This window comes from Equus asinus, chromosome 22 (assembly GCF_041296235.1).
Source record: "Equus asinus isolate D_3611 breed Donkey chromosome 22, EquAss-T2T_v2, whole genome shotgun sequence".
Taxonomy (NCBI): domain Eukaryota; kingdom Metazoa; phylum Chordata; class Mammalia; order Perissodactyla; family Equidae; genus Equus; species Equus asinus.
The window spans coordinates 22256133-22265174 of record NC_091811.1 but is presented as its reverse complement, the minus strand read 5'-3'; positions in this window follow the sequence as shown (position 1 = coordinate 22265174).

Here is a 9042-nt window from a genome sequence, read left to right as displayed (position 1 = left end):
GTTTTATGAGAAAGATGGAAACCATTGAAAAAAGGCAAATGGAAATACCAGGGATAAAACTATGATATCAGAAATAAAGAACTTCTTCCTTGGGCATCTTAGAACACTTGACACAAGATAGGGAAAAGAATTCCAGTAAACTTGAAGATAATTCAACATAAATTATCTCAACTGAACCACAAAGAATAAAAAAAGTCAAAATTAATATAAAAGGTTGTATAAGATCTTTGGGACAATAGGAATGATAGATTTCTCATATGAAAATATGGAAAACAGAAGATGATAAAGTGTTATCTTTGTCATACTGACTGAAAGGAAATTCTGTTAACTACTATGAGATAAGATTATTACATAATTTTGAAGGAATCAATGCAATAAGACGACATAACAATTGTAAATGTGTATACCTATTAATAGAACTTGAAAATACATAAAATAAGAACTGATATAATTGAAAGGAAAAAGGGGCAAATCCCCAATCATAGTTGGACATTTCAACACACTTTTCTCAGTAATTATCAGAATATTTAGACAAAAATCAATAAAGATATAGAAAATCTAGAAGAGCACTAGCAACTTGACCTTATTGACATATATAGATCACTCCACTCAACAATAGAAGAAAACACTGTTTTAAAGTGCACATAGACAGTATTTTGACACCCCCCCCAAAGTTCACAAATTTAAAATAATTTAAGTCATACATGGCATGTTCTCTGAACATATTTAAGTTAAAAAATTAACAACAGAAATATAACTGGAAAATCTCCACATACATAAAAATTAAACAGTGCATTTATGAATAACACACAGGTCAAGGAAGAAATCACAATGGAAATTAGAAAATATTTTGAATTGAATGAAAAGGAAAGCACAATATAGCAAAATTTGTGGCACTAGTTTTAGCAGTGCTTAGAGGGAAATTACAAGACAAAATGCTTCTCTTAAAAATAAAAAGATGTCTGAAATCAATTATACTAGCTTCCCACCATTAGAATTATAAATATAAGCACAAATTAGTCTCAAAGCTAGCAGAGAGAAGTAAATAAAGATAAGAGCAAAATGCAGAAAATAGAAAACAAAAACAATAGATAAAAATAAATTAAACCAAAAACTGAGTTTTTTTCTATTGTGGTATGATTGACATACAATATGATATTAGTTTCAGCTGTACAACATGATGACACGATATTTGTATGTATTGCAAAATGATCATCACAATAAGTCTGGGTAACATCTGTTACTATATATAGTTACAATTTTTTCTTATAAGAATTTTTAAGATCTACTCTCTTCAAATATGCAATATGGCATTATTAATTATAGTCACCATGCTGTACATTACATCCCCATAACTTATTTTATAACTGGACATTTGTAACAAAAGCTAATTCTCTTAACATATCAGCAAAATTGATTGTTCCCCCCGAAATTGAAAAGACACAAATTACCAACATCAGGAATGAAGTAGGGAAAGTTATACAGATGCTACAGACACTTAAATCATAATAAGAAAATATTTTAAACAACTTTTTGCTAATAAATTTAGCACATATAAACTGCACGAATTTCTTGAAAGACATACTCCCAATGTCCACTTAAGAAGCAATAGTTAATCTAACTTCTATATCTATTAAAGTAATGCAATTTCTAGTTACCAAATCTTCCTATTGAGGAAAACCCCACCTCACTGATAAATTCTGCCAAACACTTAAGGAAAACATAATACCAATTCTACATAACCCTTCCAGATATTATATGAGGAAGGAATACTTCACAACTGATTTCATGACAGCAGCATTACTTTGATATAAAAACCTGACAAAGACATTTTAAGGAAAAAGATACAGTCCAATATTCCTCCTGAATATAGACAAAAGTTCCTTAACAAAATATTACCAAACCAAACTCAGCAACATAACAAGTGATTAATACATCACGACCAGTTGGAGTTTATCCTAGGAATTCAAGGTTATTTCAGCTTTTGAAAGCTAATTAATATAATTCACTATTTCAACACACCAAAAACAGTAACTACATGCAAAAAAATACATTACAAAATTCAACAGCCATTTGTTTTGAAGAAGAAGATTAGCCCTGAGCTAACATCTGTGGCCAATCCTGCTCTTTTTTACTGAGGAAGACTGGCCCTGAGCTAACATCGGTACCCATCTTTCTCTACTTTATATGTGGGACGCCTGGCACGGCATGGCTTGACAAGCAGTGCACAGGTCTGCACCTGGGATTTGAGTCAGTGAACCCTGGGCTGCCAAAGCTGAACATGTGAATTTAACTGCTGCGCCACTGGGCTGGCCCATCAACATCCATTCGAGAGAAAACTTCTTAGAAAACCATGACTAAAAGGTAATTTTCCTCAATTTGCTAAAGAGCATGTACAAAATACCTATATCCCACATCATTCTTAAAAGTGTAAGACTGAATGCTTCATCCCTTAGATTGGGAACTCAGAAAGGATATCTACTCGATTACTTTTTTTTAATATTGTACTGGAGGCTCTAGCCGGTGTAGTTAATCAAGAATAAGAAATAAAATGCATACAGATTAAAAAAATAAAATTTTATTTATTTGCAGATGATCTGATTGTATAGAAAGTATTTAGTCAATCTACAAAAAGCTGTGATTAATAATAAGTAATGTATCAAGTATATAAGATATGTAGTCAAGGTATAATGTATTTCTATATATGTGTGGTGTAGGCAGTCTCTAAAATGGCCTCTTGTGATTCCTGCCTTCTCTTATGTTCATCCTTGTGAAATCTCCTCACCTTGAGTGTAGACTGGACTTTACAACTGTTTTCTAATCATAGTATGTGGTAAAAGTAATCATATGCCTGGGCTTGCCCAGTGGCACAGTGGTTAAATTCGCACATTCTGCTTCTTGGTGGCCCGGGGTTCGCTGGTTGGGATCCCGGGTGTAGACATGGCACCACTTGGCAAAACCCCTGCTGTGGTAGGCGTCCCACATATAAAGTAGAGGAAGATAGGCATGGATGTTAGCTCAGGGCCAGTCTTCCTCAGCAAAAAGAGGAGGATTGTCAGTAGTTAGCTCAGAGCTAATCTTCTTCAAAGGACAAAAAAAAGTAATCATATATCACTTCTGTGATTTGGTTACAAAAAGACTATGGCTTCCATCTTGGGTGCTCTCTCACTCACTCACTTGCTCTGAGAGAAGGCAGCTGCCGTATTGTGAGCTACCCTATAGAGAGTCCCAAATGGCAAAAAACTGGTGACGTGTTTATATAAATCGCAGTTAGAAAATGGTTAAAAGATTTAAATAGACACTTTACCAAACAAGATATACAGATGGTAAACAGATGGCAAAAAATAATTGGTTATTAGGGGAATGCAGATTAAATCCACAATGAGATACTATGCAAAAATTAAAAGGATGGATGACACCAAGTGCTGGTGAAAATGTGCAACATCTGAAAACCCTCATATGAAAATGAAATGGTACAGCCACTTTGGAAAACAATTTGCAATTTCTTATGAAGTTAAATATAAACTTAACCGTATGACCCAGAGACCACACTAGGCATTTACACAAGAGAAATGAAAATATGTATCTACACAAAACCCTATAGCATGAATGTTATAGCTTCTATATTCATAATCACCAAAAACTGGAAGCAGCCTAAATGTCCACCAAGTAGTGAATGGATGACAATTGAACAGTTGGGGAACGAATAATAATTCATACAATGGAATAATCTCAGCTATAAAAAGGAATGAACTCCTGATACATGCAACAACATGTATAAATCTCAATAGCATTATGATCAGAGAAAAAAGTCATAATCAAAAGCCTTCCTATCATTATGAATCCATTCCTATGACATTGAAGAAACGGCAACCTTAAAGAGAAAGAGATTAAATTAGTAGCTGTCAGTAGTTGTCAGGGTCAAGGTTGATGTGAGAGGATTGTCTACAAAGAGGCATGAGGTGACTTTTTGGGAGATGAAAATGTTCTTTATCTCCATTATGCATGTGGATACAGACTACATATATTTGTTAAAGCTTATCAAACTGTACTCTTAAAAATGGTGGAAATTACTCTTTGTAAATTATACATCAATAAAATATTTTATTGAGGATCATGCTTGAACCTTTAAATTAAAAATTTTATAAACTTTCTAGGTTTAACTCTGATTTCACATAGGGAAAGATCTAAGTTTGACAAGTGGGCTTGTTTCAGTAGAAAGAGACAAATAACTTACTCTCGTCCACATTTTGCTGTGACATTGTGTAAGCTTTTTAATTTCTCTGAGCTCACGTATAAAATTCTCTACCTACTTCACAGAGTCTATATAAAGGTAAATTCATTTATTCTTTGTTTATTAGATAATGTAACGTATATGTATTCAGTGTTTATAATGTGCCAGATGCTATGATTGGCAAGGACAGATTAATTAGCATGTCAGATAGGTCTCAAACCTTGTGGGTTATATAATCTAATGGCAACAGTGAAAAATAACACTAATGCATAATATTTTTATGATAGGCAATATTGGGAATAATGAGGACATGTAATAAGATTATAACCTAGTTTAAGAATCGGTAAAAGTTCTCCTAAATAAGTGATTTATTTTTTTCATCTGAGTCCTGAAAGACACATGGTATTTAACCAGCTATGGTTTGGGGAGAGAGAAGAGAGATGAGTTAGAGGAGTGGAATTGTGCAGACAGGAGAAGGAATCGGTTCAAGTCAAGACAGTGGAGTCAATGAAATGAACATAGAGTATGAAATTAGAGAAAAAGAGATCATAGAATAGCTAGGTTGTAGGAATGAGGCAAAGAAATAACTTATAATATAGAGTTGCTGTACAACTCACGTATTTTAAATATCTTATTTGTTATTAAACAAACTGTCCATATGTGTTTTGATCTTTCTCAGTAATTTTTAAATTTAATTAATTTTATTGAGATCATAATAGTTTATAACATTGTGAAATTTTAGTTGACACTATTATTTGTCAGTCACTATATATACGTGCCCCTTCAAACAACTTATGCCCTCACTCCAACCTGCTTCCTTCTGGTAACCACTATACTGTTCTCTTTGGCCATGTGTTAGTTTATCTTCCACATGAGTGAAATCATCAGGTGTTTGCCTTTCTCTGTCTGTTTTATTTTCCTTAACATAATACCCTCAAGGTCCATCCATGTTGTTCTAAATTGGATGTTTTTTCTTTTTTATGACTGAATAGTATTCCATATATATATACATATATTCCATATATATATATATATATCTCATCGTCTTTATCCAGTCATCAGTCAATGGCTACTGTGAATAATGTCACAATGAACATAGAAGTGCATAAGTCTCTTTGATTTCTTGATTTCAAGTTCTTTGGATAAATACCCAGTAGTGGGATAGCTGGGTCATATGGTATTTCTATTTTCAATTTTTTGAGAAATCTCCTTAGTGTTTTCCCTAGTGGCTGCACCAGTTTGCATTCCCACCAGCAGCACGGATTCGGTGTTCTCCACATCCTCTCCAATGTTTGTTATTTTTTGTCTTGGTAATTACAGCCATCCTAACGTGTGTAAGGTGATAACTGGATATAGTTTTGATCTGCATTTCCCTGATGATTAGTGATGTTGAACATCTTTTCATGTGCCTATTGACCATCTGTATCTCTTCTTTGGAAAAAATGTATGTTCATATCCTCTGCCAATTTTTCGATTGGGTTGTTTGTTTTTTGTTGTTGAGTTGTGTGAGTTCTTTATATATTTTGAAGATTAACACCGTGTCAGACATATGATTTGAAAATATCTTCTCCCAGTTTGTAGATTGTCTTTTTATTTTGTTCCTGATTTCCTTTGCCTTGCAGAAGCTCTTTAGTCTGATGATGCCCCATTTATTTTTTTCTTTTGTTTCCCTTGCCCGAATATCTTTCTCTGTAATTTTGATTGTCTTTTCTTGTATGAGTATCAAATAAATTTATTTGCTGTCAAGATGGTAAGCACACAGAAGTTGCTCTAACTGTATTTATTCAGTTATTATTTCTATAGTGAATGATAAGACTTGGTTTCTGCTCTGATGGACTTAATCTATATTTAGACTCATAATGTCTTCTCATGTCTTTTAGGACTTTATTGAAATGTTTTCTTTTCAAGTAAAGTCTTCTATTATTATTCCCAAACTCTCTATCACCTCTCCCAATATATTTTTCTCCTTAGTCTTAAAATCACAATTTAATATCCACTTAATTGTTTATTGTCTTCCACCTTACTACAATATAAACATCATGAGCATAGAGATATTTATTTACTTGGTATATTTGTTGACTGCTATATTCTCAGCTTCTAGAAAATAGCCTGGTGTAAAATTATGTGATCAGTAAATATATATTGAATGAATTAATTAATGACTGTGTTGCATTCATGAAGAAAGAAAAATAATTTTAGCTCTATCAGCAAGAATTATACTTTTTAAGTTACAAATCCGTTAAAAATGTGCATCTCAATTCCTAAAATAAAATTGGCCAGAATTCTGAGAAAATGTATAATTTTCTGCCTTTTGGTGTTATGCCCATTTTCATGGCTCAGCAACAGTGGGTCATAGATTCAAATGTGCTAGTCAAACACAGGATCGTATTATCTGACATCGAGCAGACTTTAAATATCTTCATCATTTTACCTATATTGTGAAGGGGGAGCTACCTGAATGTGACTCTGAGAGGAGACTTCCTGTGCAGGGGTTACCTGGAACATCACAGAGTAATTAGATTCTCCTTGCTCTGCTTATTTTGTCTCTTTGCTAACTTGTTGGTTAGTGAGACAGACTTCTTTGCCTGGAAGCTGGAGCATCAAACCATGAGGCATAAACCACACAGATGTGAGACGAACTCAGGATAAGTGGCAATAAGTACAACTCAATAATTTATTCCACCCTCTTGGAAATTAAGTTTCATCATATCTAGTTTGTAGTAAATACAGTTTTCTATAAAATATGCATCATGAACACTGATTAACAATAATGGGGAGATGCTTGGGATTTTTTTTCTTTGCAATTTAATGGAATTTGGTCTATAACATATACAAACGTATACCCACACATACAAGAGACAAATGGTGAGAAGGAAACTTTTTTAAGTAAAGTTTCTATCAGAAACATGAATATAGTCGTATACCTTGTGCACATATTCTTTTTACATGCATTTGTAATTCCACTTAATATACATAGCTCGATAGATTTTTCTGTGCTATTTGTGCCTCAGTTTACTCTTCTGTAAAATGGGGTAACTATCTTTATAGTTTCTATCATATAAAGTTGTGAGGAGTAAACAAACCAATGCATCTAAATACCTGGAACAGTGCCTGGCACATAGTGAGCACTAATTATTATTATTATTATTTTTACCTAAATGAGAAGAGCAGTACTGACTGTGCCTCAAAATGATGTAGTGAGGGAGACTATGTCAATTACCAGTGTATGGGTGAATTCAAAGACCTGTGCATATTCACAGAACCAGATATTGTATTCCTTTACAGAACACATTTTAATAACTATTTACTGAGGGATTATTTTTTTGGTTGTTGTTTAGCTCTCAATGTATAGATATCAGCCTATTTTGAGCAAGATGCTTTGATTTGATTTTATGAAAATATCAGTTCAATGTGATCAGTTCTTTGAGCATAAACAATGATAGAAACAGTATGAATGTCTAACTTTGAAAATGGCAACTCAGAAGACACCATTATTGTCTTAATCTCTTTGTGGTATACCTAGCTCCCTTCTTTAAACTCCTTTATTCAATTGGTAAAATGAAGTTACAGAATATTATATTGATGATGGAGAATTGAAAAAGTCATTGTCAGCACACATATCATGTAACAGCAGGTACTTAATAAAATTTTTGTCCATGAAACATGATGTTATGTGGTTATTAATTGTTATAGTCCTTTTTTGAGGGCTATTATTTTTAAATTATTGATATTTATTTAAAATTAAATATTAATCTTTTTTATATTATGATGAAAACTGTTATTTTATGAAGTTATTATGATGAGAATGAACTTTTGTTCCACTTTATTTCCTAGAAAATAGTGATAAGAAGATGGTTCATATGGAGTTTGCACTTATCACCCATAATTCAGAGACAGAAGAGAGACCTGAACTATATAAAGGAGAGGGTAACTATTTGCATACATTTCAGATGTTACAAGATCTTACTTTGAAGTTTCTGTTCACATAACTCCTGTCAAAAGAATATATTCCTAGTGTTCTCATCTGAATGGAAAAGTCATTATTCTCCAAAATTTACTCTTGGAGGATAACGAGAAGAAGAAAGCGAGCATGAAAGCAATAGTGTTATGTGGATTGATGTTCATTTTGAAGCCTCTCTTCCTCTGACTAGATTTTTTTCATTCAGTTTCATAAATATGCACATGTCCATGACAAAATAAGCTTCAGAGACCAAATCAGTTTTTTTTTCTGTTTGGTTCACTAATATATCACCAGCAGTTAGGTTTATGGCACATAACAGATGCTCAAGAAATATTTTTGAATGAACTGATTGTTAGTTTATTTATTTATCCATTCATTAAATGAATGCTTATCAAATGGAATCATGTGTTAAGCATTATGATAGATATTACCTATCATTGTCTTTGGTTTGTAGACAAAAGAGAGAAACTCTGCTCTTAAGGATCTTAAAGTCTGGTGAGAGAGATGCCAAGTATACTGGATTGGACAGATGCCACATAGGAGTAAAAATGGGGCAATTAGATCAAAGAAAACCAACTTTTGTTACTTGAGTCACGAGTAAAAGTGGTTTAAGCAGAATAATCTTACTTGTGATAACTCTGATGGGGCTGGAGATGGAGGTGTGTTCCACTTTATTGGTGAAGTGAAGGGAGTAGCATAGACATGGAGGCATGATGGAGCAGTGGCCAACAGAGGTGTGAATGGACTAAAGAAACTAAAGACAGAGAGGTCAGGCTGTTTCGGCTAATCCAGAAGAGAAATCAGTGTTCAGAATACAGCTGTGACAAGGGGAATGGAAAGGAAAGGA